The 26,808-nt window shown below is 38.6% G+C and overlaps 1 pseudogene; it reads left to right on the top strand.

Annotated features, from left to right (window-relative positions):
• The window catches only part of LOC114914571 (BTB/POZ domain and ankyrin repeat-containing protein NPR5-like), a 33,689-nt pseudogene that overhangs the window by 5,113 nt on the left and 1,768 nt on the right, over window positions 1-26,808 (top strand).

The raw sequence follows: 26,808 nt of genomic DNA, 5'->3' as shown, positions 1-26,808 counted from the left end.
TCTCAAGTTCGGACATCATACACATAGGCTGAGAATCAGATGATATATATATCAATAACTATATATAAGTCAAAAATTTCTTCTCCTTTCGATACGTCATTTATATGGCTTCAATCTAACTTGATACAACTTGATACTGCTATGATACATGTATTCTAACATGCTATAATCATAATTTATTAAGTCTAATCTAATCATAGCATGTAAAGTCATTCAGTTCAACTCATAAGCTCCAATTCACTAATCTAGGTATCATAGTATATATATGTTTCAAGAATAATTAAATCAAAAATTAATTAAGTGATTCACATCATGTCAAGGAGATGATACAAGTAATTTCATGTACAATCAGATCTGATTGCATATACAATAGTCTGTATTATTTTAAATGAATAAAATAATTATTATTTGATTCAGATGGATCATGATGAAATGTAAATATCACTTATCATAATTTGTATCGTGTTATAAAGATGATATATAATAATATCATGCATAATCAGATCTGAATGTCTCCATAATAATTGATATTATTTTAACTGAATATGATAATTCTTATTTGATTTAGGTTGATCATGACAACATATCAGGGATATTTACAATAATTCAAATTGTATCAACAGATGACATAAAAATCCACTTAATTCAGATCACTTAATCATAAAATGTAATGGTTACTTATCTCAAAGATGTCGACAGCTAAATAATTAACTACTCTATCATGATTTGTTAGAACCTGATAATCCACAATCATAATTAGTTTAGCAATACATAACAATGGTATGAACTATTTTCTAACAATTTTCTTTTTCAACCGTCTTAAGTCCCAATTCTCAAAATCTCTCTATTTTGGCGAATAGAAATAAAGAAGAGAGGATACAATCACCTCTTCTTCATTTCCTTTTTTTCGCAATAGCTCCCCTTCCACTAATTATTTCCCCTAGCTAACTCCTTTCCAAAATTTTCAAATCCTACTGTCAAGTTGACTCATCAATTAACAATTTCTAATGAAAATTTTAGCTTAAATTATCTCTCCAATAAGGAATTAAAATTCATAATTTCAATCTGGACCGAGTCAATCCATCCCTAAACATAAAGCATTCACCTTCTCAATTTTCTTCTTATTTTCTTTACCCATTATTCATTCTATTATCTACTAACTAACTCATAATAAGAATCCACTATATACAAGAATTCTATCATCTAATATTTATTTTTTAATAAAAATTAACTACATTCTAGAAATTCTAACACCTACTCATTAATTCTTAACTGATAATATTCTAAAAAATATAAAAAAATAATTAATATTTTTATTTGTTCAAAGCTCGTCTACGGTAGGAACCATCACCCATGCCAGCGATAAGGAGGAAAAGAAGGGAAGGGAAGGAAGAGACGAGAAGGAGGGAGAAAGAGAGAGGAAGAGAGGGAGATTTTTCACTTTTTTTTACTTTTTTTTTTTTTTTTTTTTCTTTCTTTCTGTTATGTTTCTCTTTTCCACCCACTCAGACACACATCCACGCACGCACGCACGCAAGAAGAGGGAGACGGGTTCGGTTCTCCTCTTTCTTTTTTTTTTTCTTTTTTTTTTTTTTCTTTGTCCTCTGTTCCACCCACACTACACACGGTAGGGAGGAAATGAGCAAGAGAGAGAGGGAGAGCGGGAGAGAGAGCATGCGAGAGAGAGGGAGAGCGGGAGAGAGAGCATGCGGGAGAGAGAGCATGCGGGAGAGAGGAGGCGGGAAGGCGAGAGCATGCGCGAGAGGGAGAGAAGAGAGCGAAAGAGATAGAGATAGAGAAAGAAAGATTTCTCTCATTTTTCTTTCTTTCTTTTTCTTGTTCTTCTTCCTCTTCTTCTTCCTCTGTTTTTCTTCTTTTCCGTTTCCCCACTCACACAACACACACACATGCAGGGGGCTTGGGAGATGGTGAGAGAAAGAGAGAGAGGGTGCGGAAGAGGGAGAGAGGGCATGGGAGAGAGAGAGAGCGCGCGGAGAGGGAGCGAGCGAGCGAGCGAGAGTGCGTGAGAAAGAAAGAGGATGGGAGGGAGAGAGATGCGGGAGAAATAGGCGGTTGGGAGGGCTAGCTTCTGTTCCACGAAACAGGGGGAGGGATAGAGAGGGGGCTTTCCCACGGCCTCCCGTGCCCCACGTGGCATGACAATGGCCGTGCCTCGCGTTCTTAACCCCTTAAATAAATTTTATTTTTAAAATTTATATATTCAAACTCGAATCACATCCTTGATCCGTCGTTACTAAATTCATACAACTAATCAGAAACACTACTAATAAATTTCATCATCAATACTCACGTACTAATCTATGGTTAAAATTTTAATAGTGAATCTTACTCTTAAGATTTTTAATCTCTAAGCTTATTAAAATTTTTATAAATTTTTAAATATACTTATAAATAGTTAGTTTTGCTAAACTTCATATTAACTCTTAATACCAGCATCTAAGATTTAGTATCAAGAATTGGAATTTCTTGTTCTACCCATAAGGATCCTATATTTGCTGATCTTGGCATTTTTCAGATGTTTTATATTTAGGGTACCAAATGGTAATCATTTTCATATATTAATCTAGATCATCAGAATCATCTTAATGTTTATACCAATATAGTCCTCTCTTAACTCTCTTAATTTCAATTTCAACATTCCCTCTAATATCGAACTTTCAAGAACCTATTAGTTCTTTCTTCTTTTTCTTTAACAATCTATATCAATATTTATTTCACTGGATTCTGTATATCCTTCTACATGTTGTGTTGAAATCTTTGCTAAAATCATTTCCTTTCTTTTCAAAGCATTATTGTAGTAAGCATACATTTAGCTCCTTCCAAACTGATTTCAATCTTATGCAAGAAATTATATAAACAGCAGAATTTTAATTTAAACTGGTATGTTATTTCTTATCCATTCGAAATCTTAAATTTATTTCTAAGTTCATTAAGAATATTGATCAGCTGCCAATCTTTTAAATATATATATATATATTACCATGAGTCTTTTTCAAATCATACCAAGATATTCAACTAATTATAAAAATTTTTCAATCATATAATTCAAATCATACCAAGCATGAGGGTTATGGGCACATCACACTTTCACTGCACTACTTTGATCCTAAAAAAAACTTTCTAATGCTGCAATCATTACCATTATACTGCCAACATTCATAAAATTTATTTCAAAATTCTAAATAGATTAGAATTTATGATCAATAATTATGCCTAGAATAACAAAGATAATAATTTTTTTATATTCTATTGTCTAATAATTATCCCACTTACACTCAATGCATATCTGGATTCTAATACATTCTTATAAACTAAATCTAGACTCTGATACCACTTTAACTATCATGCCGTCAAACCAAAATATAAATTAAAATAAAATTCAAAAGATGTGAACAACCACCGCATACCTACAGAGTACTGATCTTATAGGAATGCAAGGCTTCCAACTTGATAAACTTCAATATAATATTCAAAATAGCATACTCCAGATAGTGATAATAACATAACAACTAACTATTTTCTATCTTAATTTTTAATTTTAATTTTACAGTAATCCATATCAGTTTTATACATCATTAAGTATAACTATCACAAAAATAACCATCTTTTATAGACCGACCTCATCTCTATACACAAAAATCTCAAAACACCAAGGTCTGATCTCCAAAAATAATTTCTGAATCTGAAAATTACAGGTGAAAGTTTATGAGATTCATAGCTCAATAAGTAACGGATACATCTATAAAATAGATCTAAATCATAATGATATATAATTTAAATACATCATAAGTATGCAATATTAAACTAATCAAGATCAAAGTTATGAAATTAAAGATATCTAAGATACAGTCTCATGTCAGCTTTGCTATAATATGAAAGGCAGTATATAGTACAAAAGTCTAATATATATATATATATATATATATATATATATATATATATATATATATATATATATATATATATATATATCCAGTTCCATAATATTATACTTAAGCATGGGTATCCACTTCTTTTCGCCCTCAGTCCTTATTATAGTGCCATGATATCTTCCATAGCAAGGGATCTCAAAAAGATCCACGCTTCCATCCCATAATGGGCATCTCAAGTCTATGCTTACATCCGATGATGGACATCTCAAGTCCAAACATCATACACAGTAGATTGAGAGTCAGATGATACATATATCAATAACTATATATAAGTCAAAAAAAAAAAAATTTTTCGATACGTCTTTTATATAGTTTTAATATAACCTAATATAATTTGATACTATTATGATACATATATTCTAATATACTATAATCATAATTTATTAAATCTGATCTAATCATAGTATGTAAAGTCATCCAGTTCAACTCATAAGCTTCAAGTCACTAATCAATGTGTCATAGTATATATATGTTTCAAGAATAATTAAATCAAAAATCAATTAAGTGATTCACATCATATCAAGGAGATGATACACAATAATTTCATGCACAATCGGTTTGATTGCATATACAATAGTCTGTATCATTCTAAATAAATAAAATGATTATCACTTGATTCAGATGGATCATAATGGAATGTAAATATCACTTATCATAATTTATATCATGTCATAGAGATGATATATAATAATATCATGCATAATCAGATCTGAATATCTCTATAATAATTGATATTATTTTAACTAAATATGATAATTCTTATTTGGTTCAGGTTGATCATGACAACATGTCAGGGATACTTATAATAATTCGAATTGTATCAACAGATGATATACAAATCCACTTAATTCAAATCACTTAATCATAAAATATAACTGTTATTTATCTCAAAGATGCTGATGGCCAAACAAGTAATCAGTCTATCATAATTTCTTAAAACCTGATAATCCACAATTATAATTAGGTTAGCAACCCGTAACAATGGTTTGAACTCCTTTCTAACAATTCTCTCTATCAATCATCTTAAGTGCTAATTCTCAAAATCTCTCTATTTTGGGGGAAAATAAAAGAAGAGAGGATACAACAACCTCTTCTTCATTTTCTTCTTTTCGCAACAGCTCTTCTTTCACTAATTATTTCCCTTAGCTAACCCCTACCAAAAATTTTCAAATCTTGCCATCAAGTTGACTCATCAATTAACAATTTTTGATTAAAATTTCAACTTAAATTATCTTTTCAATAAAAAAATTAAAAGTCATAATTTTATAATCTGGGCAGAGTCAATCCACCCCTAAATATAAAGCATTCACCTTCTCAATTTTTTCCCTATTTTCTTTACCCATTATTCATTCATCATCTACTAACTAACTCATAATAGGATCCACTATATACAAGAATTCTACCATCTAATATTTATTTTTTTAATAGAAATTAACTATATTCTAAGAATTCTAACACCTACACTTTAATCCTTAACTAATAATATTCTAAATAATACAAAAGAAATGATTAATATCCTTACTTGTTCAAAGGTCATCCACGATAGCGACCACCACCCATGGCAGTGACAAGGATGAAGAGAAGGGAAAGGAAGGAAGAAATGAGAAGGAGAAAGAAAGAGAGAGGAAGAGAGAAAGAGATTTTCCACCTTTTTTTTACTATTTCTTCTTTTTATTCTCTTTTTTATTTTTCTCTTTTCCACCAACTCACACACACATCCATGTATGCACACACATAGAAAGAGGGAGAGGAGTTCGGTTCTCCTCGTTCCTCTCTTTTTTTTTTTCTTCTCCTCTGTTCCACCCACACCACACATAGTAGGGAATAGGGGAAATGAGCGAGAGAGAGAGAGAGAGAAAGAGAGCGCATGGGAGAGAGAGAGAGAGGGAGAGCGGGAGAGAGAGAGAGATGGAGCATGGGAGGAAGAAGGTGGGAAGGAGAGAGCATATGAGAGAGGGAGAGAAGAGAGAGAAAGAGAAAGAGATATTTTTCTCTTTTTCTTTTTTTCTTTTTCTTCTTCCACTTCTTCTTCCTCTATTTTTCTTCTTCTAGCTCCATTTTCCACTCACACAACACACACATGCAGGGGGCTTGGGAGATGGAGAGAGAAAGAGAGAGGGTGCAGGAGAGGGAGAGAGGGCATGGGAGAGAGAGAGCGCATTGAGAGGGAGCAGGAGAGGGAGTGCGAGAGAAAGAAAGAGGATGGAAGGGAGAGAGATGCGAGAGAAAGAGACGGTTGGAGGGGCTCTTACAAAAAAATAAAATTTTTGTGACAGAATTATTTACTATAAAAATATTTTCATCATAAATATCTATATTCATGATAGAAAAATATTTACGATGAAAATATATTTTCATCCTCAATATAGTTTATTTGCGATAAAAAATTTTTATTATAAATAATCGATAAAAATTAGAAATTTTAAAAAATAAATGATAGATTATTTACGATAAAAATATTTTGTGACAAATAATTATATATTTATGATGTAAAATATTTTTTCATCATAAATACTAATTTATTTACAATGAACATTTTCTGTTACAAATAATCGATGCAAAATTAAAAATTAAAAAAAAATAAATGATAGATTATTTATGATGAAAATTTTTTTCTGCCGACTTTTGCCCCGCTTCTCTTTCTCTGCCGACTTTTACTCCTTTATTGTACTAGCATTCTCTTTAACCAACCACAAAACTCAGACTTGCAGCTATCCAAACCACTCATCCCATTCATTTCCTGCCTTTTTCTTTTTGTACTAACTCCCAAATTTTAAGAGTTTTTGGACCGTCAGGCTTACTCAAAAAAAAAATATTGATTTGAGCATAGCAAAAGTCGAGGGAGATGAATCGTTGATGGATGTTATACTTTCATCGCTAATGCCCTATTATTTATGACAAAAAATTTTAAATTGGTCTAATCGGATTGATTCGGATTGGGTCACAGGTCAACCTAGCTCATTTGCACTTTGAAGATCGTGGCCATCGACTAGCATTTATCCCGCATTGTATCAAACGGCATGCATGCCACTTCACATTGAACTGTCCAAAAATTGTGAAATTTTTGTACTCTCTACATCACAACGGAGTTCTCATCGTCTTCATTTGCAATCATAATATAGATGGCGTGCATCTAATCCTATCCATCATATGCCATGCGAGCCCACATGCATATGCATCGAACGACGTGGACATGCTCTGTGCATTGACTAAAAATTTATTTATGATAGAAAATTTATTTTTGGATAAAATTTATTTTAAAGAAAAATAATTTTTAGATATTTTTTTTATGGAAAGTATTTGCAATGTAAAAATATTTTTCATCGTTAATTTTTTGGTTAAATTTTTTAGAGAAAAAAATTTTTAGAGGGAAAATTTTTTTTATCAAGAATTATTAGCAATGAAAACATATTTTTTTCATCACTAATAATGATTATTAGCGATGAAAAATTTTATTTTATCTCACAATATTTTTTTATAAAAATTTTTTGTTAGATTTTTTTAGACAAAAAAATTTTAGAGGGAAAATTTTTTTAAAAAAAAAATTATTAGCGGTAGAAAAATATTTTACATCACTAATAACATTTATTAGTGATAAAAAATTTATTTTTTGTCCCAAATTAATTTTTTATAAAATTTTTTTGATTAATTTTTTTTAGAGAAAAAATTTTTTAGAAGAAAAGAAATTTGATGAAAATTATTAGCAATGAAAATGAAATATCCATTGCTAATAATAGTTTTTCGTGATGGAAATCACCTTACGTCGCTAAAAGTTCAATAAAAATCCAATTAGACCGTGAAACCTCCTCTTGAAAATCACCTACCTCTCTTGGTTCCCATAAAACCCCCTCCTTTCTATCTCTCTTGGTTCCTGCGAAACCCCCTCCTTTTGAAAATCACCTACCTCTCTTGGTTCCTGTTGCCGTCGCCGCTGCCTTTGCTGACTTTCAAAGGTAAACCCCTTTTTTTTAGCTCGCGGGGAAGGGAGGAGCGAGGGGGTGGGGAGGAGTGCCTGGGCAGGGAGGAAGGAGAGGGAGGGGGTTGTTTGGTAGGGTTGGGATAAGGGTGGGGGTCGATGGTGATAGGCATAGACCCACTTGGTGGGGCGGAGGGGCGCCACCCGAGGGGGTAAGCAGAGCAGACCCAACACCTTGCACGAGTGAGGTGGAGCAGAGGGGCACCAGTGGGTGTGGGTGGCCGGGGGGTGGAGGATGGGGGGAGGTTTGTGTTGCCACAGACGACCGTCGGGGCTCGAGGGGGAAGAGAGGGGAGTTGGTCATGTAGAAGCGGGCTCGGGGACTAGGGGCCAGTGTAGGGGGTCACGTGGATGGCTGGGGGGCCAGGGATGATGCCGGAGATGCGACAACCAGCAGGCCAAGGGTGGATGGTCGGGGGGTCGGGAGCGGAGCGGTCGGGGTTTTCGGTGGGTTGTGGCGTACGAGGGAAGGAGAAGAAAGGGAAAAAAATAAAAGAATTATTTTTTAAAATTAATAATTTAATAATAATATTAAATATAAAAAATAATAATATTAAATAAAATAAAAAAATATTTAAAAATATTTAAAAATAAATTATTTTTATAATAAAAATAATTAAAATTTTAAAATAATGATAAAATATTATTTTTAAAAAAATAAGTTTGAAAAATGTGAGGGGGGCACTGAAAGGAGGGGTCGGTCCATAGGCTGAATGGGTTGGATTGGCCCGGCCCATAGGGCAAATGGGCTAGCCCATGGTGCCTGACCCATTTTTAGGGCCAAATGGGCGCTGCAGGGGTTGGAAGGAGATCTTTTAATGGATTTCAAACTTTGGGTTTCAATCCAAAATCTGAATCCGATTTGCTTCATTAGGTTATATGCTATTTTTGTATTTTAGACTCTATAGATTGTAATATTTGATCTCAGTCCTCAATTATTTACAGTTTAGTCTCTATTATGGAATTTATTGCATAAAATTTTTTATGTTACTGTTTAGTTCCTATTGTTTAATGCACATTGCTTTTGCTTGTTATGTTTTGTGTGCTATTTTATGTACTTTTACTTATTATAATTTAATATAAAAAATATCTATATTTTAGAGAAAATTTTATCAAAATTTTTTTAGAAAAATTTCAATACAGAGTTATCTTTTTTTGAAAATTTCAATGCAGAGTTATCCATATTAGTGATAAAAAAAAAAATTTCATCATAAAATATTTTTTTATGAAATTTTTTTGGTTAAATCTTTTAGATGAAAAAATTTAGAATTTTTTTGGTTAAATTTTTTAGACAAAAAAATTTTTAGAGGAAAAAAAATTAACTAGGATGAACCAAATTCTTTAATAAATTTTTAATGCATATGAACTGTTGTTATTGATGAATTTATATTTTATAATTATATATTAATTTAACTAATTAATTAGATATTTATTTTTATAAAATTTATATTATATAAAATTATAGACCCATCTTTTGATTAATGTATACATTCTATGGCATCCGTATATTTATATATTTTTATATAGATGAGAAAATTATGTATATTGATCAATTAATTATTTAGTTTGGATAGTTTAAGAACTATAATTAATTCTATAGGTAATTACAGTAATCAAATGGTATGTTGAGGGTTTAAAAAAAATTTTGGATAGTATTTTTCTTTAGTTCTCCTCATACATCTTCAGCCTATATGAAGAACTAAAAAAAATACTATCAAAATTTTTTTCGATCCTTATTGCATATTATTTGATTCCTATAATTAACCTATAGAATTAATATAATTTCTGAATAGGATAGGATGAAACTTTACCTATTAGTTGGTGATAGGATGCATTTATTATGGAAGTTATTTTAAATAATAAAATAATTAGATATTAATTGTATTATATTTATATTTATTATATTAGTCATTTTAAATGATTCGAGTCGAGATCTAGTCAGAGATTCGGGTCGGGATCCAATTCGAGATCCAGATCGAGATCCAGTTCGGATGAATGTCAAGAGTATTTTCTTTGTTATTAATAATTTTCTTTGTTATTAGATGGATATCAATAAAAGTTAGATGAATGTCAGAAATATTTTTTTATCTGAATATTAAAAAAATATTCAAAATTTTATTGAATTTGCATTGCATAAGGCTGACAGTGCCAGTAGGATAAAGTGACCATACAAGAGATGTGTCAATATGGTATATCATCATATATCATTTGTTGAGGAGCATCTGCTACATTATGGTATGGACAAAAAGTATACTTGCTGGATATGGCGTAGGGAGGGTGATCCGAATAAAGTTGTGCATGATAATGATGATATTAAAGATGATTATAATGCTGCTGAATCCATCGAACATAATGGTATAGGTTTACTTTTAGATGATTTACATCAAGGTGTTTGCTCAAATGTATCCATGAGTACCAGTACATCTGAAGGCAGTTCTAATCATGAACACGATATTAATGAGGTAGAAGAAGCTTCTGAATAGTTTGTAAAGCTTGTAAGGGATGCACAAGAGCCGCTCGATCCAAATTATGTAAAATTTTTCAAGTTAGAGTTTTTGATCAAATTACTTCATATTAAAACTGTGAACCGATGGAGTTAGAAGTCATTTAATCAAAATTTGATATTGATTAAAGCAGCTCTTTCCAATGAAGAGAGACTTCCAAAATCATATTCTAAAGCAAAAACATACATGAAAAAATTGACACTTAACTATATTCCTATACATGCCTGCAAAAATGACTGTATATTATTTTATAAGGAGAATAAACAAGCAAGTGAATATTCAAAATGTGGTGAGTTTAGGTACAAAATCGATAATAAGAAAGGAAACAAGATATCTCATAAGGTTTTGAGATATTTTTCATTGATTCCAAGACTTCAAAGGTTATGTATGTCCACAAAGATAGCTGAAGAAATGAGATGGCATCATGAGCAGTAGATCTCAGAGGAGAATATACTTAGCGACTCTATAATATGGAAAGATTTCAATGCAAAGCATCCGCACTTTGCAAGTGATCTGTGTAATATCCAGCTTGATCTAGCAACAAATGGATTTAATCTCTTTGATAATTTGAGTACTTTCTACAGTATGTGGCCTGTGATGCTAATACCATATAATGTGTCATCTTGAAAGTGCATGAAAGAATCATTTATTTTTATATCATTGTTAATTTCGAGTCTGAAAGCATCAAGTAATGAAATTGATGTATATCTATGACTTTTAATCGATGATCTAAAGGAACTATGGGAAAATGGAGTACAGACATATAATTCTGTCAATCGAAGAAATTTTAAGTTGCATGCTTCAGTTTAATGGATCATAAATAATTTTTTTGTATATAAAAATTTATCTGGATGGAGTACCAAAGGATATATGGTATATCCAATATGCAACAAGGATACGTCCTCCTTATATTTAAAGCATGAAAGAAAATTTACTTTATGGGTCATCGACAGTTTCTACCTGCTAATCACTCTTGGAGGATCCGATCGATGTCTGCGACCTAAGGAGTTAAATAGAGCAGAAGCTTTAGAATAACTTGAAGCCATTAAAAATATGAAATTTAAAAAAATATCGAGTACTCGCAAGCGGAAGCGTACTGAAGCTAAGTTGAATTAGATGAAGTGAAGCATATTTTTCAAACTATTGTACTGGAAGAGCTACTACTTTGTCATAACCTGGATGTAATGCACATTAAGAAAAATATTTGTGATAATATCAACGGTACAGTATTGAACATCGCAGAAAAAATAAAAGATAATTCAAAAGCTCATTTTGATTTGCAAGAAATGAAAATCCAATCAGAGTTGCATTTAGTTCACTGAGGTGATAAATTTTTTATGCCACCTGCATATTATTCACTATTTAGCAAGAAAAAGAAGAGTTTCTGTGGATGGTTCAAAATTATAAAGTTTTCTGATGCTTACACTTCAAATATATTATGATGTGTTGGCAATAATAGTGGTAATATCTCTGATATGAAAAGTCTGACTCTCATGTGATGATACAGTGCTTGCTTTCTGTGGTTATGCATGGCTACCTGAGTGGTGATGTTCTAGCTGCATTGATTGAGTTGAAAGTATTCTTCTGATAATTATATTATCAAAAATTAAAAATTAACTTACTTGAAAAGTTTAAGAAGGATATTGTGCTCATTCTTTGTAAATTAGAAAAAAAATTTTCATCATCATTTTTTGATATTATGGTGCACCTAGCTATTCATCTCCCAAAGGCAGTTCTTTTGGTCAGACTGGTACATTAGCGATGGATGTATCCTATTGAAAGATAAAAAAATTATAATCCCTTTACCATATAAGATATAAATATATTAATTAAATTTAAATTTATTCTTGTGTACCCTAAAAAAATATGTGCACAATAAAGCATGGCCTGAAGGGTCTATAACGGAAGCATATATAGCTATGGAGTATGTCACATTTTGATTGATATATCCTGATGATATCGAAATAAGATTCAATTGTGCAGATCATAATACAGGCCATAAATGGGACGACGACGAACCGACACTGTCCATATTCAAACAAATGGTTCAACTCATAGGTGGAAGGAGATATGAATTTATAAACGTGAATGAGCTATCTGAGGCATACTTCTATGTTCTAAATAATTATGAAGAAATTAAAAATTTTATTGAGTAAGTACCATCTTAACATACTTTTTCATATTCTAACTAATTTTTTCGTATCGATATAAAATTAAAAATTATAACTTGTTATAGTGAGCACAAGAGTATACTATCCAGGGAAGAATAATACAAATGTTGATGGTCAATATAGGAGAAAATTTGAAAAATAGTTTGGAGACCATATAAGTTCTACTAGTATTACATTATATTTTAATAATTATAAAATTAATTATTTGAATCAATATAATTTTTTATGTTATGTTGTAGATGAAATTTAAGTATTTTAATAAAGAAGAGAGTACGATCGATAAGTTATACGATTTAGCATATGATCTTGATCGAAGGGGTAACCACTACACATCCTGTATCATTGGAGAAATAAGATTTTATATAAGAGAGCTTGAGATGTAAAGATGGATCCAGAATAGTAGGATTGCTACGATAGAATATGAACGAGAAAAGAAGATTGCAGAATATCTTGGTGTATTAATAGATATCATAGAATTGAAGTATGGGTCCAATAATTTCATACTCTTATTTCAGTGTGAATGGTGAGATATTAGCAATAAGAAGATCAATATTCATATCGATCTATACTTTATCAATATAAATTTTGCACAAATATGGTACCAGAATGAACCGTATATATTAGCAACTCAAGCAAAACAAGTAATATATTTGAAGGATTTGAAGTATCGAAATGATTGGTATATTGTATAAAAAATAATATCTAGAGGCATATATGACATACCAACTTGACTAGAGATAGATAAAAATTCAGATCTACATGAAGAGAATACTTTTCAAGAGGAAGAATAAATATTGATCGAGCTCCTTATTGACGAAAAATTTGTGACAACACCTTTGAATAGGGCTAATCTGCTGCCCAATGAAGTTAAAACTGATTTTATATTTAATCTTGATGATTCGGAGGGCAACGATCAATTCATAAATGATGATGAGATAGAAGACGATACATTATCAATTATTGTGATTCGGAGGAGGATCTATAAATTAAGAAGGATACGGATATTGATGATAGATCTATATTCTTTGTTGAATTTTTTTTTTACAATAATGATATGTAATATAATTTTATTTATTAGCATTTATGTATTTTTCACTATTATTGTTCATGATTATATTTATTTATATGTTAAGTTAGCTATATGCATGGTTTAAGCATTGCAGGCATGGCACCAGGAGAGAGACGATCACGTTTGAGTTTCCAGCCTATCCCTGAGGATGAGCATTCCCCCATTTCCACTGTCGCACCATCAGAGCCACCAGAGGATGCTGTAGAGGTGGGTCTGAGTGGTATTTTATTATTTTTTATATAATAAAATTTGATTTTAATTATATCTGTTAGGTTTTAGATAGTTATCATACTAATGATTTATTCAATATTGTTTCAGACCATTCTCTGTAGGTGGTGAGGTGAGGGCAAGGTCCGTTGAAGAACCTCACCTTGGAGCATTGGAGACGCGAGCACGAAGGACAGCATCTCTATATCAAGATTCTGCCCGACTTCACTATGCCTATCAGGGGATGGTGCGAGCTATGGCAAACTGAGCTGGACATCATATGCCGCAGCTATGCCCCTATGACTCTCTTCGATTGGCGTCACATTACACCAGCTTAGAGAAGGTTTTCTATAGCCATTTACAGATGAAATAATATTTAGTGAAATATTTAATTAGCACTGTATTCTTATAATATTTGTTATTGACAGGCTATATTTGATATTATTGATTTCGAGCATAATTACATGCAACGAGCTATGGATGATCATCTATGTTCGTATTTCAAAGATTACTGGCATCATATTCATCATCACTGATATGCTGTAATGCAGGACTAAGGGGTGGAGGCAGCGCGACAACGACCATATGACAGCATCAGTATCAAGGACTGGACTATCATATGCCACAGATATGAGGATCCGACATATCAGATTAAGCATCCAAAATTTTTTATTAGTTACTAACTAATTTTGACTGTTAACTACACAGGATCGATGTGTCCAAAATTCTATGAATCGGGCAAGATAGACCATCTAGCACTGTGAGGGTTCGAGGCCATTCGCTCGCCATATAGAGCAGATGATAAGTAATTTCTATTTAGCATATTTTAACTCTTTAACTATTTAAAATTTTTTTTATTAATTATTCTCAAATTACAGAGAGATATAAAAAGTAGCAAGCTTTCTAGTAGGATCGAGATCTATTAGCGGACCAACCAGCGACAGTCAGGAGAATGGACGGTAGGGAGCTAGGAGCTTTATATAAGTTTTTCCATTTTTTTCATTGGCATGCATTTTGATTTTTAGTACAAACTTAGAATAGCTATAACTTTAATTTTTAGAATCGTATGATAGAAATTAGATCCCAACCTACTCCTGAGGGCTCGACCACATCAATAAATGATGAGATCTATGATCAGGTGCTTGGTACGAGATCCTATTATGTTAGGGGGCTAGAGCATGGGATCAGAGCTCCCCCATCCTCATTCTCATCCAGGGATGACGTCCATACTGCCTGCAATACCCGACTGACAGAGATACAGAGATAGATTATTGAGGATCGACAATGAGCTGATGAGTTGGCTGTATGTGTCAACTCGCATCAGTTATTTCAGACGTAAATAATGGAGCGGATGATGCAGATAGAGCTAATGAGACAGCAGCAGGTCAGTCCGTTATACTCCATCTATTTTTTTTCTCCAGATGCTGATGCTTAATGGCCAGCAGCTTGTTTTTATTTTTTTTATTTTTATTTTGGACATCTTGTAATTATTAAATTTATTTTTGTTGCCCAGCTATGCAACCCAAGAGGGGGGGTGAATTGGATTTAAAAAAAAAATTTAAACTTAACTTACAACTATGAAGATTATTTAACAATGAGCAAGATAAGTATGGAGAGTGTAATTTATGCAAGGTGTAGAAGTTGGATGCAAAAATGCAAGAGGATAAAGAAATTTAAAAGGAGAGCAAGTAAGCACAACACAAACAAGAAGATTTATAGTGGTTCGGTGCCAACCTTGCACCTACATCTACTCCCCAAGCTCCTACTTGAGAATTTAAATCCACTAGACTGTATTCAATCCGAATACAACATCGGAACCTCCGACTCTAGCTATCCCAAGCTAGAACACTTATTTTTCAGGTACAAGCCAACCCAATACAATCCGATTTAAGGTTCGGATCAACCTTTCCACGTTTTGGATTTCTTCCAAAATAAAATAAACAACTCAAAAATAGAGTATAGGAGTTAATCACACATAAAAGTACAGATGTAGCTCTTTTAATGAGCAAATAATGTTTTAAATATATTTTACACAATTAGAAGGAAGCTCTTTCTGATTTTCTCAAGATGGTTGGAGACTTGAATGAGCTCTTGAGGAGTTGGTGAACTTGAAATAAAAGCTTCTTAAACTTTTTAAGTGGGCTCCTGCTTAGGGTTGAAATGAATGCTTGAAGAATCTTTTTCAAATCTCTTTCTTATCTTTGATTTTCTCCTTTAAGTATCTTTTATAACTTCAAATAATGGTGGAGAGTAATCTGGGCTGAAATAGAGCCATTAGAGCACATTAAATGAGTATTAAATGCAATCGAAATGGATTAAAAACTAGCCATTGCGAAAATTTTTCGTCACAGGGGTCGACTCATAGGGTCGACTCATGCTCATGGGGTCGACCTCTGTGGAAAAGAGCAGAAAATGACTGTTTTGTAATTTGGCCTGTAGAGCAGTAGAGGTCGACTCATAGGGTCGACTCATGCCAAGGGGTCGACTCATGGGATCGACTCACAGAGTGTGCCAGCCAAAAATTTTGTATGCCATTCAGCCCTTTTAGCCATGAGTCGACTCATGGGGTCGACTCAAAAATATAAACCTGATTTTTTTATAAAATATACTTCCAAAAATATTAAAATTGCCTCCAATAGATTACACATCTTTTGTTCTTGCTCTTGAGGCTTCCGAATCAGGTCTGATAAAATTATGATTTTGCCCCTGAAATATAATAAATTTTTTTCAAGCCAAAATCATTAGTAATCTCCTCAAATGCTTTGTAATCATCAAAATCAATTCAAGGAGCAATAATTTTTTTATAATTATATTTTAATATAATAAAATGATCAGATTTATTTATGAATTTATTGTGTAAATTTTTTATTTTAATTTTATAGATTATAAATATAAAATATTAAAAATATAAATTAATATATATTTATTTATAAATTATTTTTTAAAAAATATAATTAGCAACAAAATTATTTACGATAGAATATCCATCACAAATAACCTTATTGCGATAGAAGATTTTCGTCACAAATCAATTATATTTTTTTTAAAATTTAAAAATTTTTTAAGATTATTTATGATCAAATATTTTCATCATAAATAATATTTTTTATGATGTAACTATTTATGATGTAAATTTTTTGTTGCAAATAATTTATTTTACTTTTTAAAAAACTTAAAATATATTTTTAAATTATTTATGATGAAAAATTTTGGTCACAAATAACATTATTAGAGATGAAAATAAATTGATCACTAATATTTTTATTTATGACATAAATTTACATCATAAATAATTTATTTTATTTTTTAAAAATTTATTTTTTAAAATTATTTGAGATGGAAAAATTTCATTGTAAATAAGTGCTTTTATAATGGAAATATATTTTCATCATAAATAAAATTATTTAACCCTAAAATTTTCATCACAAATAATTTATTTTATTTTTTTAAAATATTAAATTTATTTATTAAATTATTGATGATGAAAATTTCTGTCATAAGTAATTTTATTTATGTTGAAAATATATTTTCATCATAAAAGCACTTATTTGCGATGAAATTTTTCCATCATAAATAATTTAAAAAATTAAAAAAAATTGATAAAAATATTTCATCGCAAAAAAAGATTATTAGTGATGAAAATTTTAATTTCATTGTCAAATATTATTTGCAATCCTATTTTTAGCGGTGAATTATTAGTGAGGAAATTTTTATCATAAATAATTATTTATAATAAAAATTTAATATTTGTGATATTTTTTTGCACTGTAAATTTTTATTTTTATTTTTATTTATTTATTTATTTATTTTGTGTTACGGGGGCTTGTGTTCTGTGAAATGGCGAAGGAGAGGGTGTTTGGGTTCCTTTCTTTCTTTCTTTTTTCTTTTCTTCATAGTGGGGGGGGGAAGGATGCGGTTGCCCCTGCGAGAAGCCAGCTCTCTGGCCTCACATGCCCATCCGCCACTCCTTCCTGTCCCACCACTCCCAACCCCACCCACCACTACTTCCCAGCCACCCACACCCCTGGGTGCGTCAACCACCTCAAGATCCACTGCATGCGCCGTGCTCTCGACTCATCTGACATCGACCTCATCCTCGAAAATGCCCTAGCCGTCCACTATGCTGTGCAAAACTGCAGCCACGATGTCTTGAAGGCCCTGCTTGAGTTCGGAGCAACCGACATCAACTGCTTGGTGGGGCCATCGGGAATACACCCTTTACATTGTAGCGGAGATGGTGAATCCCGACATTGATGGTGTATCCCCCCTTGACATCCTCCGCAACCTGACCTCCGACTTGCTCTTCAAGGAAGCAGTCCCAGGGTTGTCTTGTTGGGATATATCGACCGACCCCTCTACGCCGACTCTACCGATCGGACCGACCGACAGCTCCGATAATGACTGCCGGCAATGACTTTCGACGATATCCGATCGAAGGTATGTCGGTCAAACAGACTCATACTATTTTCGACCGGCCAAGCGGCCTTGCCCAAATCACTGACCCACCGTCGGGGATGGCACCCGATGCCTGACTTCCGCTAGGCACCAGACCAGCCAATGGTGCCCCTGGGTCATCACCCGACATCTCAGCAGTCGAATACCGACATATAGTCGGCCAGTCCACCCAAACACCGTACGGCCGCTATGGGCAGTTGTCCTGTCCAGGACATGCGGCATGGCCGCCCTGGGGCGTTGTCCTATCAAGGACATAGATTGATCCCAGTGACTTGACAGCCCACAGTGATTTGACAGCCCACAATGATTTGACAGCCCTCGATGATTTGACAACTCCTCAGTTGTCTGCACCATCAATGATGGGACCCTACCGCATTCTACTATAAAATGGGGTAAGGTAACAGTATTGGTAAGTTCCAAGTCCTAAGGTCCCAAGGGCTGGGTCTCGAGAAGCGCCTCTTAGCTCTTGAGCTCTCTTTCCCTCTCTCCCACTGAGCCCCTGATTTTTTGTCTGTTGCCTAGTCTCCTCTCTGACTTGATCGTCAGAGGGTCCCCGTCGGAGGCATCTCCAGTCTGTGAGAATTTTTCTTGCAGATGCGCGACACCGACGATCGGGTGACGGGGGGATTAGCCGCAATAGATTTTGGTGCACCAGGTAGGGGGTACTCGACATAGGTAAGCCAGCAAGCTCCATAGGGCTTGAAAAATCTCTCGAAATGATGAAAATCAGAGCTCAATGATCGAGAGCTACCGGGTCGGTGAGGTGCTCTTCCCATCGAAAAGAGGCCTCTCCTTCACCATCCATGGTGGAGCCCAGCTCTTCGCACCCGGTGGTAACCACGAAGGTGCAGATCACGGCGATCGTGCGGAAAATGACCATTCTGACAGATGCAGTCAAAAACCTCCAACAGCAACCGGCTCAGTTGCCGCATCCACTGACGGGACAACCGGCAGCGCACCCTATGCCGTCCAGAAGCAGCTGCCGACGTCTGCGTCAACTTTCGTCTCCTCCTCAAGAGCAGCCGTCTCAGCACTCCTATCGAGAAGGGGTGAGGTGGCCACGATGCGACATCCACTGGTCTCGACATCCTTCTCCTTCCCAGCTGGAGTGGGCGAGAAAGGAGAAGCGGCCGCGGACACCATCCGCCTCACTCTCAAGTTCATCGGGAGGTTCGACCCTCGGGATTTCGCAACACCGATAGTTGGACGACTATGAACGTAAGTTCAAAGAAATCGACCGTCGGCTTGTCCAACTCCAGATGGATGGTCAGAAGTCCTCGAAAAATATCGACATTCAGACCACCCAACCTCTTTCCCGATTTATCTTCGATGAACTGATCCCTAATCGGTTCAAGATGCCTCACGTGGAGCCTTACGACAGCTCCACCGACCCAGTTGATCATCTGGAGAGCTACAAAGCTCTCATGACGATTCAGAGGGCAACCGATGCCCTCCTTTGCATCGGCTTCCCTGCCATGCTCCGTAAAGCTGCCAGGGCCTAGTACTCCGGCCTCCATTTAGGGAGTATCCATTCCTTCGGATAGCTCGAGCATTCTTTCGTAACCCACTTCATCACTAGCCGGAAGCCGCCATGAACCTCAGACAGTCTTTTCTTCCTCAAATAGGGAGAAAATGAGATGCTCCGACATTTTATGGCCCGATTCAATGCGGCCATGCTTGAGGTCCGGGACCTCAATGAAAACATAGCTATCTCGACCATGAAGAGGGGGCTAAGGAGATCCCAGTTCACATACTCTTTGGACAAGACCCTCCTCCGGACGTATGCCGAATTGCTGGAGTGCGCATACAAATACATGCACGCAGATGAAGGAGCTTCCGACCAGTGCCTAACCAAAGGCGCGGGCCAAAAGGAGAAGCGGAAGAAGAACCAGACTGCTGCTGAACCCAGCAAGCCCTCGACTAATGAACGGGTCTCGCCTCGACGATGGAGCCCGAGATCCCCCCGACGTCGAAGTTCGAGACCAGAGCGACTGTAGCTGATAGAGCTGTTGAAAGCTAACACCGACATATTCGCCTGATCGGAAGTGGATATGTCTGGCATACATCCAGAAACAATGACTCACCGACTCAACATCGCCCCTGGCGCGAAGCCGGTGAGATAGAAGAAATGGGCTTTCACCCCCGAAAGACAGAAAGCCATCGATGAGGAAGTGGACAAGTTACTCGAGGCGGATTTTATCAGAGAAACCACGTATCCTGACTGGCTTGCAAATATCGTCATGGTGAAAAAAGCCAACAGAAAGTGGAGGATCTGTATCGACTACACCGACTTGAATCGGGCTTGCCCGAAGGATAGCTTCTCCATGCCGAAGATCGACCAATTGGTGGATGCGACGTCCAGTTATCGACTGCTCAGCTTCATGGATGCCTTCATCGGGTATAACCAAATCCGAATGGCTCCCGAGGATGAAGAGCATACAGCCTTCGTGACTACCAAGGGCCTCTACTGCTACAGAGTGATGCCCTTCGGTCTGAAGAATGTCGGGGCCACCTACCAATGCCTCATCAATAAGGTCTTCAAAGATCAAATCGGGCAAAATATGGAGGTGTATGTGGATGACATGCTGGTGAAGAGTGCACAGGCTTCAGATCATGCCCAAGACTTGGAAGAAACTTTTCGCACTCTTCAACGACATCGGATGAAGCTAAATCCGACTAAGTGCACCTTCGGGGTAGCTTCGGAGAAGTTCCTTGGATTTCTCATTTCTCAATGCGGAATCGAGGCCAACCCCGAGAAGATAAAGACAGTCATCGACATGCGGCACCCGAAAATCAAAAAAGAGGTGCAGCAGCTCAATGAAAAGATCATCGTGCTCAGTCGATTCATCTCTCGATCGACTGAGAGATGCCTCCCATTCTTCAAAACCTTGAGGCAAACAAAGGACTTCTCTTGGCCGAATGAGTGCCAGCAAGCCTTCAAAGATTTGAAGAAGTACCTAGCTTCTCCACCTCTACTCGCAAAGCCAGAGGTCGAAGAAACACTATACCTTTATTTGGCCACCGCCCCGGAGGCTGTTAGTTCGGTGCTCGTCTGGGAGAACGAGAGCCGAACTCACCAGCCCGTATATTATACCAACAAAGTGCTCCGTGGGGCTGAAACTTGGTACACGACGGTGGAGAAGATGATATTTGCCTTAGTCACATCTGCGCAATGACTCTGTCCATATTTCCAAGCACATGCCGTCGTGGTCCTCACCAACCAGCCCCTAAGGGTGATCCTCCACCGCCCCGACACATTAGGACGATTGACGAAATGGGTGGTGAGGCTAAGCGAGTTTGACATCCAGTATCGATCGCGATCTACTTTGAAAGCCCAAGTTCAGGCCGACTTTATTGCAGAATGCCCGACAGCCGATCAAATATCGGAAGACAGGAGCTCCAAAGAAGCTGCAACTTCTGAATTTGACCCCGGGTCAACCTAGGTGTTACATATAGATGGAGGTTTCAATACCCAAGGGAGTGAGACCGGGTTCCTTCTCACCAACTCGGAGGGAGTGGTTATCAAGTACGTCCTCCGATTCAACTTCAAAGCTTCTAATAATCAAGCCGAGTATGAAGCGCTTCTCGCCGACCTGAGAGTGGTGAATGAGCTCGAGATCGACAGCCTCAGAGTCTTCTCCAACTTCCAGCTGATTGTGGGGCAAGTCAAAGGCGAATTCGAAGTGCGAGACCCGACCATGACGAAATATCTTCAGAAGGTGAGAGATCTCGTGGCACATCTCAAGTATTTCAAGATCTCCCACATTCTCAGGTCGGAGAATGCTCGGGCTGATGCACTCTCCAAGCTTGCGATATCTGCCTACGATACTTTGGATCGAACACTTGTGGAGAGTCTCGAGCAATCGAGCATCGATAGGACTGAGGAGGTACTACAACTGATGATCGAGCCAAGCTGGATGGACCCGATCATTCAGTACCTAACCGACGGAACCAGCCCCGAAGATCCCACGGAAGCCAAGTGACTCCGGTGGTCGGCCTCCCAATATGTAATGATGGATGGGCGACTCTACAAAAGGTCATTCTCCCTTCCCTTGCTACGGTGCTTGGGACCGACGGATGCAGACTATGCACTCAGAGAGGTGCATGAAGGGATCTATGGGAGTCATCTGGGGGGCAAATTTTTGGCCTATAAAGTCCTGCGGCAGGGTTATTACTGACCCGCCATGAGGAAAGACGCGGCTGACTTGGTTCGGAGGTGTGAGCCGTGTCAGAAGTACGCCAACTTACGACACCGGCCCACCAACCAACTGACTGCTATTGTCGCCTCATGGCCCTTCGCTCAATGGGAGATCGATATACTCGGCCCTTTCTCTCCAGCATCTGGCCAAAGAAAGTTTATGTTGTCACGATCGACTACTTCACTAAGTGGGTGAAGGCCGAACCTCTGACGTAAATCACCGAGCGTAAGATGAAAGATTTTATCCAGAAGTCCATCATCTTTAAGTTTGGACTACCGCACACCATCATCACCGACAATGGGCAACAGTTCGACAATAATGATTTCAGGGAGTTTTGTGCAAGATTTCATATCATGCATAGGCTGACCTCGGTCGGCCACCCACAGTCCAACGGAGAAGTCGAAGTCACCAACCGAACCATTCTGCATGGGTTGAAGACTCGACTGAATGAAGCCAAAGGCCTCTGGATCGAAGAATTGCATTCGATCCTGTGGGCATACCGAACGACACCCTGGGCCCCGACCGAGGAATCTCCTTTCAACCTGGCCTATGGGATGGAGGCAATGATCCCACTAGAGATCGGGCTACCATCGACTAGTGAACCGGGCAATACTGTGAACCGGCAACTCTGAGTGTCGGAGAGCTGACTTGGACCTCCTGTCCGAGCTCCGACGTGAAGCTCAACTCCGCATGGCTTTCTACCGACAAAGAGTAGTCCGATACTACAACGTCAAAGTTAGGCCAAAATCTTTCAGACCCAGAGACCTGGTTTTGAGGAAGGTGGAAGTCTCGAAGCCTCAGGATCAAGAAAACTATCTCCAAACTGGAAAGGACCCTACAAGATTGCAGACACCTGCAGGTCAGGCGCCTACCGACTTGAAACCCTGGAAGGGATGGCCATTCCTCGGACTTAGAATGCTGACAACCTGAAATTATATTACCAGTGAATCTTGTATGCCCTTCTCGCTCGAAATACAATACAATATCAAAACTCCAGAGTCTACAAAGTTTGGCTCCTTGCCGAAGGTCAGCCCATGTCAGAAATACAAGCCTCGATGTCCCGACTTGGTCCCAGCATCTCGTTGGGAATCTATGACTCAATCATCGAATTTACGACTCGATCGTCGAATCTATGACTCAATCGTCGAATCTACGGCTCGATTGCCGAGCCCATGGCTCGATCGCCGAACCAACGGCCCTCGCCTCTAAAGGCAAAGGGCTTCGACCAACGCGGCTGGCTAACTTGCCCACTTAGCTTTGACTAAGAAGGACAGAATGCCAAGACGATCGTGATGTACCTGCTCGACCAAGGTCCGGACAACGGGTATTCGACTTGCCACGAACTGACTCGGTTACGATCGATCGAAAGATATTCGGCTTGCCACCGTTTATCATGCACCACGACGTACCCACCCAACCAAGGTCTGGGCCATGAGTATTCAACTTGCGACAAACCGACTTGGTTACGATCGGTCGAAGGATATTCGGCTTGCCACCATTTATCATACGTCCCGACGTGCATGCCCAACAAAGGGTCAGATAATGGATATTCAACTTATCATCATTATTCTATCCAAATATGTCGGGCACCACCCGACTATTAGACTCTACGGAATGATTGTGTCGACATGTCACGTGCGGCGATTAGCTGACGTTCGGCCTGACATACACGCCCGACCAAGGTTCGGGTGGCGAACACTCGACCTATAATCAGTGCGGCACTCGACCATCGGATCCTACGCTATCTGTATGACGGTCAGGATATCGGCCTGCGATCGGGGCTTGCACTGTCATTGGCACGGCGCACGCTACTGACTATCTTGATCGGCTATGCTAGATCCTACCAAGCGTCCTAGTGGGATGTGTCGGAGCTACGACCTATGCACCCGGATATGGCTCGGACGATCAAACACATTCAACCACATGCAAAAAAAGTATGAAAAGTCTTTGATTTTGTTAAGTCGAAATGACTTACAAAATTGGGACGAAACTCGATTACAAATATCAAAGACAAAATAGAAATAAAAAATACAAAGGTAATGGAGCAGGTACTCCGACTATTCATCGAAGTCGACTTCTTGCATCGGGTGGAGTTCGGGAGCAACCGACGTGCCCGCTCGGGTCGGGGAGGGATCGGGAGTTGGAGCCGCCTCATCCTCGACAACTCATCCCATCGGCAGTGGGTCGGCCTCCTCCTCTGCGGCTTGGTCCTCCGACTCTGGAGGGACGATGCCGCTCAAGTCCAGCTTCGGGTGTAGACCCTGAATCGCATCCCGAGCATCCTCGTACCCCACCCGATAGGAGGTGAAGCCACTCTCGAGGAGCTCCTCCCGGTACTCGTTCGAGCCATGGAAGCCCTCCACCGCCCGACTCAGCGCCTCCTTGGCTGACTCCGCCTTCGCTATGTCGGCGTCGGCTTGGGCGGAGGACAAGTTCTCCTCGACCTTGGCCAGGTTCTCCAGGCTAACGCGAAGCTGTTCGCACTCGACCTCGAGCTCCCTGATGTAGCCGTCCTGCTCCCGCTGCAGTTGGTGAACAGAGCGGGTCTTGCGCTGGATCTGCTCACGGGCCGACTGAAGCTTGACCTCCGAGGCAGCTATGCCATTGGTGAGTTGGGACATTTTCTCCTCGAGCCTAGTCTCACGATCGACCGACAGCTTCAGCTGGTCGACCAACGTCGCCTTCTCAGCCTCGACGATCTCGGCCCTTCTCTTTCAGGCCGCCCGAAAGTCGTCGAACCTCCGATACCCGACCTCCAGCTTGGACATATTGTAGATCAGCTGCAAGTAGAAGGCCGGTTGTCAGAAAATTGAACTGATAGAAAATAATAATAAAGAGGAAAGAGAAAGAAGAGGAGCTCACTTGGATCATAGTTGGGTAAAAAGAAGAAAGCATATCAGACACCAACCGACTCTTCATGATCTCCCGGTCAGCCGGGAGAATGGTCGCCTGGCACAACCTCCTGGCCAAATCATGGTTGGCCAGGGCCGATGCCCTTTTGGGAAGTTGAACATCGGATGACGCGGCACGGTCGGCCGACCTTGTGTCGTCGCCCGACGCCATCGGAGCCTTCCCTCGTTCGGTTGCCCAGACCCAAAAATCAGAGAGGGACGGGAAGCTCGAGCTCGACTGGGTCCCTCCCGAGGCTGCGACGCCTGCCGCCGCAGGTCATTCGGGCTCACGTGCTTCGGCTCGAACCTCTTCCATGGGTGGGGGAGCCGACGCTCCTTCGGCTGCCCCCTCAACCACCCCTTCCTCGGACGGCACTTCGGGTGGCACCGACAGGGCGATGACTGGCTCGTAACTCGACACATGTTCAGTGTCGGGCTACGCTGCCACCATCGCAATGTCGGTTGGCGATGCCATCTGGGGCCTCTTGGGAGGCCACGAAGGCCTGACCCCGGGTGCCGGTCTCTTCCTCGCCGCATGTTGCCGAATGTCGGCATCGATCAGCCTCACTCTCGGCGGCATCCCTGCAATTTTAACAAAGGGTTAGCACAAGTCCAAAGATGGATGAAAAAGATAAAGGACGACCGACAGACCGAGATGTACCTAAATGGAGAACCGAACTTAGGCCGACGTCATACAGAGCTTGCTCGGTGACAAGCTCCCTCTGCTTCAGCACCGACATGTCCTTCAGTCGGTGAAAGTTCTCTCGATCTCCATCCTCCACCTGGCTGTTTTCATTCGGCTGAGTCCGAGGGTCGCCCCAGCGGGAAGGGAACCCCCAAGGTCACGAAGAGGAAGCAAAAAAAAATTGGTTCTTCCACCCATGGATCGATGATGGAAGATCGATGATGAACAAAAGACCCTTCCGGAGATTGAAGAACCATCACCCTCGGGCTTTCGGATGGGGTCGAAGGATGAAGAACGCTCGAAAGAGAGAAATACGAGGAAAGGTCGGCAAAAGCCGACACAGCAATGCAAAACTGACTATCAACCAGACTGAGTTCGACGTCAGTTGCGTCGGACAAAGCCCATAGTAATCTAAGACATTCCAGATGAACTCTAAAATCGAGAAGCAAAAACCTGTCCGAAGGTCCTCGACATAGAAGGCCACCTAGCTTGGAGGCGGGTTGTTAACCCGACCTTCGGCCCTAGGGGCGAAGAGTTCGAACTACTCCGAGATACCATACTGCTCCCTGAGCCGTTCGACGTTCTGTCCCGAAAGTGAAGAGCCTCTACCTCTGGGGTCGATCGGGAATCATCGGTCGGGTTCTCCGACTGACTTTCTCGAGGAGAGGTCCTAGCCATAACGCTAGCCCCAGAAAGAA

Source organism: Elaeis guineensis, chromosome 10 (genome assembly GCF_000442705.2).
Source record: "Elaeis guineensis isolate ETL-2024a chromosome 10, EG11, whole genome shotgun sequence".
NCBI lineage: Eukaryota > Viridiplantae > Streptophyta > Magnoliopsida > Arecales > Arecaceae > Elaeis > Elaeis guineensis.
The sequence above is the reverse complement of the archived record's forward strand: the minus strand, read 5'-3'. Positions and strand labels throughout refer to the sequence as shown.